General features: G+C 43.2%; 1 long non-coding RNA gene across 1 annotated transcript; it reads left to right on the top strand.

Annotated features, from left to right (window-relative positions):
* The first annotated feature begins 224 nt into the window (after positions 1 to 224).
* On the top strand, positions 225 to 1,049 carry LOC126633330 (uncharacterized). The gene is made up of 2 exons (XR_007627022.1): positions 225 to 334; positions 776 to 1,049. It is a non-coding gene; the product is annotated as an uncharacterized LOC126633330 (long non-coding RNA).
* The last annotated feature ends 10,992 nt before the right edge of the window (positions 1,050 to 12,041 follow it).

Here is a 12,041-nt window from a genome sequence, read left to right as displayed (position 1 = left end):
GTGTTGAAAATACTAGTGGGTATTGAATGCCCATGTAGAAACTGAAAACATTTGTAGAAGTTTTCAATGACCATGCAAATTGGAAAGTGACTTTGGATGCAGGAGATCGTGTTTGTCAAAGGTTGCATGCTGTAAATTTCCATATGCAATTAATACGGTTGTTTGAGTTGCCCTATAAATAGAGCACTCGAATGCAATCAAAGGATACGGAAAAACAAATAGAAAACAAACAGATCAATAATATCATCCATTCCTCCCTCCTTAATTTGCCAACTCCTTGTGTTTTAATTACAGTATGATATTTTACTTCTGCTTCGTTCCACTCACTATAAAGGTTATCTTTCTAACTTTGACATATTTATAACATTTTTAATGTTGTTGGTTTTCTGCAACCATGTGGAAGCCCAACAGAGAGAGTCCTAGCAAATTCGCTTTTTGAGCGAGTCTTGCTAGCATTTTCCCTGCAAATTTATTTTCTGTCCTAGAAATTGGGAGATTCCATACAGACCCAATTATGTCTTGGCCTTAATGGAAAGAGATTACGTAATACTAATCATTTGGAGAGTTTTTTCAGGCAATAAAAAAATGTAAAGTGCTCAGTTCAATTTATTGTTGAGTTTGATACCTCTCAACCAATTTTTGTTATCGAGACTTCTACTCGAATTGAATTTTTTATAACATATAAATGAATAAACTTCATTAATTTGAGAAATCGGGACTAATGAACTTCGCTAATTTGGTCCAAATACTTTTCTTATCCTTCTAACTACTGCAGTCGGCTCCATAGGAAGTAGTAGCAGAACACCGATTATCCAAGACGGTTCGAGTCAGACTGTTGCTTATGGAAGAGGAGGCAGGAGCTCACGACGAATGGGAGATTCTCCACGGCATTGGATTTTGCACTCGAAAATTGGGAGGGGTCGTGGCATTGCCTATTGAATAGCACATTGGCCAGTTAACATAATCTTACGATAAATGGAGTCTTTGTTAACATAATCTTACAAGAACATATTAAAAACGCAAACTGGCTACTTTTATTATATTTTTCATACTATATTTGTGTCAACTTTCTAATAGAGATGGAACCCAAATGTGGTTGTGGGCTCTATCTCTATTTTAATAAGTGGTATGCTGTAAGTATAGTAGTACTCTTTTAAACAGAACAAGATATCATATATTGCAGTCAAATAAAATTTTATACGGTGAATTCCAAAATTAAAACGCAACCCACTATTTCTTACAAAATTACAATAAATGGAGTCTTTATAAGGAGAAAGGGACGATCTCCCATAAACCTCTTTGAGGATTTAGAAAGGGTTTTTTGGTTTTAAAGAGAGATTACCCGAGACTCGAACCTAGATATTAGTTTAGCGAAGAAAACAATTTTTACCAACTAAAACAACTATTGTTAGCTATTTTATTATACACATTTTTTTTTTCGAACTAATGATATTATCAACATTAAGGAAGATGAGGTGTGCTTAGTCTCATAATAGGCTAGCAATAATGTGGTTTAAATTCGTCTTTTATGAGAATCAAACTTAAAACCGCTCACAATTACAAGCTAAAGGGAACACTACTAGACCATATCACTAAGTGACTATTTTGATAACAGTTAAACGTGAGATTCTTCTATTCTTCCATTCTTCAAACTGTGGAAAAAATTGCGTTTTTTTCTCCTTTCTTTTTCAACTTGTAGTTGTGATCACATTGCGAGATTAATCAATAGTCTTGTTGTATGAACAAACAAAATACACAGAATCTTGTTAGTTGATTTATCGTCTAACAATAAATAAAATAAGGAAATGCTAGCAAGACTTGCCCACAAAGCGAGTCTGCAGCGAATCCACTCTGGCGGCCTATCATTAATTAAAGTTTAATTAATTAGTTGATTACTGGCCTTCTTTCTTTAAACCAACTTCTGTTGAGTGGTTAATTTGGCCCATCATTAATTAAACTTTAATTAATTAGTTGATTACTCCTTTCAACTCAAGCAGTAATGTCTTCATCTGGTGAGTGGTTAATTTGGTATCGTGATTTAGTTTTTCATGAGTTATATACTTACAGTTGGTATCAGAGCCTTCACGTATCATGTCACATCCTAGTCCGACTCGACCACTTCCCGAGCTTGACTCCGCCATAGCACGATATTGTATGTTTTGGGCCCCTATCACACTCTCATAGTTTTGTTTCTAGGAACTCACACGAGAACTTCTAAATAGGTCACCCATCCTGGGATTGCTCTTGTGCGAACTTACTTAACTTCGGAGCTCCGATGAACTCCGAAGCCAATTAGCTCTCAAAAGGCCTCGTGCTAATTGGAGGTGGGCATGTACATATAAGGCTTACAGGATCCTCACCCTTGGGTGATGTGGGATCTTACATCCCTTAAGGGGCTCGACATCCTCGTCGGCATACATCCGGCCAGGGAGTGGCTCTGATACCAAATTGTCATATCCCGGCCCGGGCTCGACGCCGCCATAGCATGATATTGTCCGCTTTGGGCCCTTACCGCGTCCTCACGGTTTTGTTTCTGGGAATTCACACGAGAACTTCCCAATGTGTCACCCATCCTAGGATTGCTCTTGCGTGAACTCGTTTAACTTCGGAGTTCACAGCGGCGATGGCGAGGCTCGCCAGAGAAGGTGACGGAATATTCCGTCAAAGTTGACGGAATATTCTTGAAGGGGTCAGGTAATGCCGTTAACTTCAGTTAGGTTTTAACGGAATATTCCGTGGAATATTCATGACGGCGTCAGGTGGACTGACGGCATTGGCCTATGTGTGGGGGTACGTCTGGCCGTGCCATTGCCGGTGCGTGAGGGCTTGTGAAGGGTCCATAATTTATTCTAAAAATATGGGAATGTTTGTGATGTTGAGTAGGTCACGTTTGTATATTTAAACCCTAGGTTTGAGCAAACTAGGGGGTTTATTTAGGTTTTCGTATATGTGCTTTAATTAATTCAAAAATAGTTATTTCATATATAGGAGAAACGTATCTCAAGAACGTACGAGGCCAGGCCAGGCTCGGGGGCTATGACTCAATGACGTACTTGTGAATGGGCAGTTTATTTTTATACCTATACGTATTTATAGTTTCCATAAATGCATATTTACTGCACTTTACGCTTATATTGCCAAATAGTTGATATTGTGATACGTAATGTGATAAATGCTGCTATATGGTTGGGATATTATTGTCATGACATTCATACATATGTGTATATGCTCATCATGCTGCACCCCGGTGTTGGTACTCCGCCCAGGGCCAGGGCCAGTCTTTCACATGTATGTTCACATCTGCACCGTTTGCTCACCTTGGATCCAAGTTTAGGTGCTGGTCTTGTCGTATAGATTATATTAAGCAATTTTGAATCGTATGTGACCGTGCTTAGCACCAGTCTTCTCATGATTATGGTACTAAAGCATATTATTGCACCAGTCTTGTCGTACAAGTTGCATTAGGCAACTCCGACTCGTGTGCTAGCTTAGATGATGAGCAAACTGTTTATATTTGATTATCACATGATTATATTATTGTGGCATTAATCTTATCATGACTTGGCATATATTCTCTTTTACATATTGGCTATAGTATTGTGGATACATACTTACTTACGTTGTATGTGTGGATGCAAATTTTCTCCTCCTCGATCTTGGACGATTTTGCACCTACAAAATAACTAGCACTTTAGGTTAAGGCCAAGAGCCTCACGCGCCCACGATGAATGGGGGGGGCTTTGGCCGAAGAACCTCCGATGCCAAAGTTAGAATTTAGAGAGAAAGAGTGTTTAGAGAATTTTGAGGTTTTTGCCAAAGTGTTGGAATGAAAATTTTGTGAAAATGGGAGCCTTTTTATAGGGTTTGGCCAGTCCACTTTTTAGAGAAAGTGGCCGGCTATTAAGTGGGTTTTGTGGTTGAATTTTAGGTTTGATTAGCCAATTTATTATGATTAATTGACTAATTAAACATAAAGGGAATAAATGGATGGTTATAGAATCAATTAGCTAGCTTAATTGGGGTAGTAAAGTGGGAAAAGATAGGGAAGGTAGAAAGCTAAGGGGATGGCCGGCCATGTGGTGTTTTAGGGTTGAATTGGATGTATTTTGTGGTTATTTGGATATAATGGATGGTTTAATTGACAATTAATGGGTTAATTAGGCAATAAACCCATTAATTAGCCAATTAACATAATTTAAAAGGAATGTGTTTGGGAATTACCTTGTAGAAAGGATTTGATGAAATGGACTTTGAATTGTTACCTATTTTGGGCACTTCTATCTTGGTTGAAAGAGGGTTGCCCGCTGCTTGCGCATAGGAACCTCGTTGTACTGCAAGGGTATTTTTGTCCTTTTTGTCCAAAAACCCACGTGTCGCCATATGAATATTTTTGGCTCCACAAATGCCCCCACACCTGTTGGGTTGCTCGCAGAAAAGGGCAGCAGGTGTAGAGATTTTCTTGCTTTAGGAAACTTAGGACTGCTTCCTATTTTGATGTTCTTTAATAGGAAATTAGATCCTTCTAGAAAAGGAAAATAAATTTCTCTCAAAGCCTATTTAAGTCCACCTTAAGTGGGTTATTAAATCAACTTTGGAGAGCGATTTATTCTACCCTACAAGAGAGAGATAGCTTAGAGGATATTTATTCCCCCTCCTGTAGCAATCTTCTACATCTTGCCCGTGCAAATGACCGTCTTTCGTTGCTTTCTTCATCTTCTTCGTGCCGTACCGATGTAAGAAAAATTTAATTTTTCTTGCATTCTTCTTAGATAGTGCTATTGCGGGGCAACCGTCGGGGTGGTGCGGCACGTCGGCTGGCAGGGGCCAGAAGTTGGCTCGACATGGGCCGATGAGATGTCGTGGTAGGGACCACTGCTTGGGCAGCTTGGCTTGGCTTGAGCCAAGGGCAGCTTGTGCAGTTGGGGTCGAGGATTGTGGTGCTGGGGCGCAGTGCTAGGCGAGCCGCATGGCTCATGTCCTTTGGGTTCTTGGACCTGACTCGGGCCAGGCTGGCGATTGAGAGAAATGAGGAGATTGCGGGTCTCATAGGCTGCTGTAATGTTGGGCATGCAAGCCTCCTACCTGCTGGAATGCTGGGTTGAGCTCCCTTGCTGAGTACCATGAATGTCGTTGGCTGCTTAGTCATCTTTGCTGAAAGAAAGGTGGGCTGCTCCCGAAAGATGAGGTAAAGAGGATCAAGGCTGATGCATTGGCTCGTCTGATCGCTGTCGTGGAGCTTACTATGAATGAAGATGGAAAGAAGAGATCTTCCCCGCCTACTCATGAGATATCAGTTAAGAAAAAACTAAAGACTACTTTCGCTGCTCATAAGGGTCCGCCTGCTACCGAGAGGTATGTGATTGACATGACTTCTTCCAATGGGAAGAAAAATAAGGCTGCTAGATCTGAGCATGTGGTATCTTCCATGTTGAGAATGGCTAGTACAATTGTTGATAAGATTGCTTAGCGTAAAGGTTTTATCATGCCCCTAGTGCCGAAGTCTGTACTAGGACATTCGTTGGGAGCCAAGTCCGGTTCACCTTTGTAAAGACTTGCTATTATGAAGAGTGGTAAGGTGGACTCTGCTGCTAAAATGGCGCCAAAACCTACTCCCTTGGCTGCTGAGATTGATTCGTCTGCTAGGAAAGAAGATATTGCTCGCGTGGGCAGCTGTGAGAAATCCACTAAGCCTGCTTCTGGGGAAGCTGCTGCGATCTATGTGCTTTTAAAACTAGATCTACTTGAAGTCATGAACATGTGTACCAAGTTTGTTGATAGCGGTAAAAAGGTTGTTTGCCCAAGTTTCTTTGCGAAACATACGACCCAATATAGAAGGATTACTTTGCTTGCTATGATGCATATATAGCAAGGCTATCAAAGAGGTGGTGAAGATTATGGTAGCTGAAGCTTATTCCTCAGTCGAGGAGATTAAGAGGTTGGATTCTGAGCTTGTTGCTTTGAAGGGGTTTAATATTTCTACCCCCACTTCTAAGCAGCTTGAGACCGCTCGCCACGAGATTGTTGACTTGAAGACTAGGCTTGATGCGATCCAAGTTAAGTATGAAAGTACAGAGAATGAGATTGAATGTTACAATACCTCAGATTCAAGATCTTAAGTTTGCAGTTTCTGAGCTTCGTTTCGCTGCTTATGCTAAGAAGGGAGTGGATGAGCTGCAGCGCGTCCGTGTTAGTCTGCTTAAGAAGAATGAGCAGCTGAATGGTGAGAATGATGGGCTTGAGGTTTTAAGACCTTCTCTATTTCTCCAGAAGACTTGCTTGTTTTTACTTTTTAAGGCTTTCATTGGTGAAGTAGTTTGAGAAGTTAGTGCCCAGGTTAGGGCAGCCGAGGGTGAAGCGCCGGATGATGCCGCTGCTAAGAGCGTTACGGCTGCTGAAGGTGTGGCGACCGAGTAGTCGTGGGATGTCCAAGCTGCTGTAGTGTAGTATTCTAGGTAGCCTTTAGGATTTTCTTTGATTTTCCTTGTAGCTCTTGTTTTGCTTGAACTCCTTCGATCTTTGCTAGTTGTTTATAAACATGTTTTCCTTTGCTTTTCTTCATCTTCGCTTCTTTTGTTCATGCTCTAACCTTTAGACTTGATAGACCAGTGGCAGGCATGCTACTTTTTTATAAGCAGACAAGCTCGCGTAGCCTATGCAGCCGTAGGTGTTGGTGTAGAACTTTGCAAAGTTGTTAGCCATAGGGTTGGTAGTTGGATGCCTTACTTACAGAAGCAGACAAGTCCGCGTAACCACTAGGCTGTTAACCTTGACTTTCTTCAATTCCGTAGGTTGCGTAACAAGTATCACAACACTTTAGGACTTGGTGTAGGTTGTTCCGCGCTTGGCAGAGGTGAAGCTTATCGACTAGTATCATGTCGGCAGTGGATAAAACTTTGTATATGTGCGCTAGCTTGTTTAACCTTTCACAAGAATGTGCAGTTGTATAAGTCTAGCGCGACTTTACTGCTCGAAGGGCAATCCGTAGGTAGTCTTCTGGAATCCGTAGGCTACCTTAGTGCACTCGGTAGCAGCTTTAGGGTTCCAGGGCAGCCGTCTATAGGGCGTACTGCGTAATATGCCCCATCTATCTCTAGGGCTCGGTTCCCCACAGATTAGGCCAAGAGACCCAAAATCCTTCAGTTAGCTAAGCCTTGAAAAAGACCATTGTGGCTAATTCTAGGAATCCCGACGCAAGCCATTGTACATCTAGTTATACTAGGGCAGCCAAGCTCATCCACGTCTGGATATTCAGAGCGTAAAGTTTATCCTCTCGGATTAGAGAGCTGACCCATATGGGTGTCGGGGAATTGGTTTACCCTCTTGCACTGGAGAGCAATTAGTTTACCCTCTCGCACTGAAGAGCATGGTTGGTCCATCGGGGGGTGCAAATCATGCGATGGGTCTCTAAGAAGGGCGCAGCCTTCTTTTGAAGTGCCAGAGTGATCAGTTGTTGTAAGCATGTAGCCGAGCCAAGTTGTGATTACTTCTGAATTCCTCATTGAAAAACGAATGAAACGAACGAGAACTTAGCTGTAAGGTAGGAACTGCATAACAACTGGATAGTCCTCAACTTGTGAGGTGGTGCTCGTCGAGCTTCTTGATTCTTCGGCCTTTGATGTAGTGGAAGGTCACACATGGTACTTCTTCAGATTGTAGACGCTCCACTACTTTCTGATATTTTTATCGTTTCATGGTAGCGGGGGTGTAATTACTCTTGGCGCCTATTCTGCTGAGCTTATACGGACCTTCCCAAATGAGATCCATCTTTTTTAAGCCTTCTTTGTGGGCAATGATGAAGGCTTTTCTTAGGACTAGATCTTTGGGCTAGAACTGCCAGATCTTGGCCCTTTTGTTGTAGCTGGAAAGGAACTACTGCTGGTAAGCTGCGATGCGGGTGATAGTCTGCTCGCACTTTTCCTCTGCCAGATTTAAGCTTGTAGCCATCGCCTTTTGGTTGCTCGTCTTTTGGTGGTGCGATATGCCTATAGACATCCGGGGAGTTCGTCTGGCCATTTTCCCTTCTTGTAGGTGATGGATTTCTTGAGGCAGTCGAGGATCATCTTTTTGGATGTTTCGGCCCACCTATTACCTTGAGGATATCTCGGCGTGGACATATACTGCTTGATACCATATTTTTTGAAGAACTTCGCCAAATCTTTACCCACGAATTGCAGGCCGTTGTTGGTGAGGATGGTTAAGGGATGCCAAATCGGTAAATGATGTTCCTCCATATGAAGCGCTCTATGTCCGTTTGAATCGTGGTCATCATGGGCTCTACTTCCACCTATTTGGTGAAATAGTCGGTTGCCACGAATCACGGCTGCTCGCGAGCCTTTGTAGTTGGATGCACCGTTGACATGTAAATGCTAGAAATCTCCATTGAGGGAGTAGGTGCGGCTAAAGTCTGCTCGACTGCCTTCGGGGCATCGTTGGGCTGCTCTGTTATGTTGTCAAGGCTAGGCGTGAATGCGCAGCAAGAGGTAGTGCTCAACTTGCTTCTGAGACGACGAGGACATGTTGCTCTTATGTAGAATCTTCTGGGACGACGAGGACAAAACTTGCTTCTGAGTGTTCCTTCCAATGTTCTTCTGCCCTTGGTATGTCTTTTAGGCTGAGTTGTTATGTTCGTTAGAAAACTTTGCATCCGCTAAGGTCTACTCTTTTATCGTCGCACGTTTGGATTTGGCATAATGGTGTATCATGATGATGACTGCTTGCGTTTGAAGGTAAAACTTGAGCTTTTAGGTTACAACAACTATCGCCAAAGTTAGCTTTTGAATTTCTAATAACATCAATGATAGCTTTTAAACTGTGGAATACAACTGATAGCATCGATGAGAGCTTTTAAACTGTGGAATATAGGTAGTCGGGCCCCCAGCTTTTCTCGTATGATGGTAGAGCTTATTTCTGCTTCAGATGCGACTACTCGTCCAGTCAGACTTTGAATCTCCTTCAAAGTAGTGGGGAACTTCATATTCAAGATCGCCGAACTTCGTCCCAAAGTGCATGTTTTCTGCCAGAGTGAAAGAGTCTGCCAGAGTTAAATCTTCTTTCATTATCAGTTTTTCGAATAGTAGGTGGTCTTCTGGAAGTCTTTTTTGGAAGGCTGCTCTAGCTATCGAGTCGTTACATCCGACTATTTTTGCCTTCTCTACATTGAACCTCCTCACATAGTCGCGAAGCGACTCCTTTGGTTCTTCTTGACGTTGAACAAATGGTCAGACTTCTTTTTTATCGAACGATAGGATGAATATTCTTTGGTAAAAACCAAAGAAAGTTCGTAGAAATTCCAGATGGATTGTGGCGGCAAGGTATAGAACCAATCTTGCGCCTTGCCTAGTAGAGTGGTGGAGAATATCTTGCACATGAGATCATCATTGTTTCGATAGAGGATCATTGCGCTTTGGTAGTGCTTTAAGTGTCTCTCCGGGTCTTCATCCCCTTTGAAATATGTGAAATGTGGCATGCTGAACTTGCGTGGAGGCTCTGCCTGCTCGATCTTGTCCATGAAGGGTGACCTGTTTATGTTGGTCATGTTCTATCGTAGTGCCTCGTCGATGACCTCATTACGTTGGAAATTGTGCAATCGCTTGGTCAAGAGTCTCTCTACTTCTTCCTGAATTTGTTTTTATTGGGGTAGCGAAGCTCTCGGCTGCCCCCAACCGTGACTTGCTGGTCTAGGCTGCTCTTCCATATGTTTGGCTTGTCTATGTCGTGGATGCAGTGCATGTAACGCATTCCTAGCAGGCGAGCGAGTTCTTCGTAGGCTGCCGGTTGCACTTGAGCTGTATTGAGTGACTGCTTCTCTTCGTCCGTCGGGCTGCCTACTCTGATGTGAGGTAGATGATGCTCATTGTGGGCTTAGCCGTAAATGAACACTTCGCCTGGAAGGCTGCTCATGTTGACTATCGAAGTGTGACCCTAACCGTGAATGTATGCTCGTCTGTAGGCCTAGTCGAGAGTGCATGCTCCTTTGCGCTCTAAGATGGGAGTATACACTATCTTGAGGGCCCAATCGGGAGTGTATACTGCCTGAACGCTCGATTCGTGGCTGCTTACCGGGATGCTGTTGGAGAGGTTCTTTGTCTGCCCTTGTTCTACTTTGAGACACCTTGTCTGGGGGACGTTACATCTTGGTGCGCTGTAAGAGCCGATTCACCAACGTCGTCTGCCGTGCAAGGACGTTTGTCAACTCTATGATTTGTCGAGACAAGTTTTGTTTGCCATTTGGATTGGAAGAGCTTGGAAGGAATGCGCCTCCTTGGGCAGTGGAATGGTGGTAGACTCCGGGTGCGAGATTTGATTTGGGAAATGTCAAATCCGTGAAAAAATGTGGTGAAAATACCCCCGGCTCGATGGTAGGTCTGGATGGTTGAGATAATCTTGGGCCGACTTGGGCTTCTTGGAAAGCCACGGGAGCAGGCTGGGCCACGAGAGCAGGCTGGGCCGTGAGAGTGGGCTGCTCGACTAGAGCAGGCTAGGCCACAGAAGTGAACTGCTCGTCGGGAACAGACTGGGTCACGAAAGCAGGCTGCCCGGCAGGAGCAGGTTGGGCCGTGAGAGTGGGCTGCTCGACGGGAGCAGGTTGGACCACGGGAGTGGGCTGCTCATCGAGAATAGGCTGGATCACGAGAGCAAGCTGCTCAGTAGGAGCAGGCTGGGCCGCGAGAGCAGGTTGCTCGGCGGGAGTAGGCTGGGCCACGGGAGTGGGCTGCTCGACGGAAGCAGGCTGCTTAGTATGTGATGCATGCGAATGCAAGGCTTGGGCTCGGGCCCGTGCAAACTTGGATGACACGGCTTGGGCTGTGACCTTGGTACCGTGAGCCTTGGATGGCACGGCTCGGGCCTTGGTGAAGGCACCATATACCTCGCCACGGGTGGCTACCGAGGTAGCCACCGTGGTGGTTCCCGTGGTGGAAACTCGTGGTGGTGGTGCTACTCTACTTATTGTCGCATTTAGCCTTACGGATCTCCATAATCCCATTTCTTGAACATTAGAATTTTCACTTGTGGAACTTTCTAAATTTCTAGCCATTATATTTTGCTTATACGTTTTATCAAAGAACCTTTGCAAGTAAAAAATTCTAATAATAAGAACGTATTAAAAATATTCAAATGGACTAGAAAATAAAGAAAAAACCTTTTTGTGCGAGAGTCTTCTACGAGTATGGATTTCAACTCTCAATGAAAGCACCAATTTGTGGATGCAAATTTTCTCCTTCTCGATCTTGGACGATTTTGCACCTACAAAATAACTAGCACTTTAGGTTAAGGCCAAGAGCCTCACGCGCCCACAATGAATGTGGGGGGGGGGGGCTTTGGCCGAAGAACCTCTGATGCCAAAGTTAGAATTTAGAGAGAAAGAGTGTTTAGAGAATTTTGAGGTTTTTGCCAAAGTGTTGGAATTAAAGTTTTGTGAAAATGGGAGCCTTTTTATAGGGTTTGGCCAGTTCACTTTTTAGAGAAAGTGGCTGGCCATTAAGTGGGTTTTGTGGTTGAATTTTAGGTTTGATTAGCCAATTTATTATGATTAATTGGCTAATTAAACATAAAGGGACTAAATGGATGGTTATAGAATCAATTAGCTAGCTTAATTGGGGTAGTAAAGTGGGAAAAGATAGGGAAGGTAGAAAGCTAAGGGGATGGCCGGCCATGTGGTGTTTTAGGGTTGAATTGGATGTATTTTGTGGTTATTTGGATATAATGGATGGTTTAATTGACAATTAATGGGTTAATTAGGCAATAAACCCATTAATTAGTCAATTAACATAATTTAAAAGGAATGTGTTTAGGAATTACCTTGTAGAAAGGATTTGATGAGATGGACTTTGAATTGTTACCTATTTTGGGCACTTCTGTCTTGGTTGAAAGAGGGTTGCCCGCTGCTTGCGCGTAGGAACCTCGTTGTACTGCAAGGGTATTTTTGTCCTTTTTGTCCAAAAACCCACGTGTCGCCTTGTGAATATTTGTGGCTCCACAGTATGTTCTTCTTAAAGGAAACTATACTTGTTTTACGGTGAGGGGTTAGTATATTCAAAATA

The sequence above is a fragment of the Malus sylvestris genome, chromosome 8, assembly GCF_916048215.2.
Source record: "Malus sylvestris chromosome 8, drMalSylv7.2, whole genome shotgun sequence".
NCBI lineage: Eukaryota > Viridiplantae > Streptophyta > Magnoliopsida > Rosales > Rosaceae > Malus > Malus sylvestris.
This window is presented reverse-complemented; position numbering and strand designations above follow the sequence as displayed.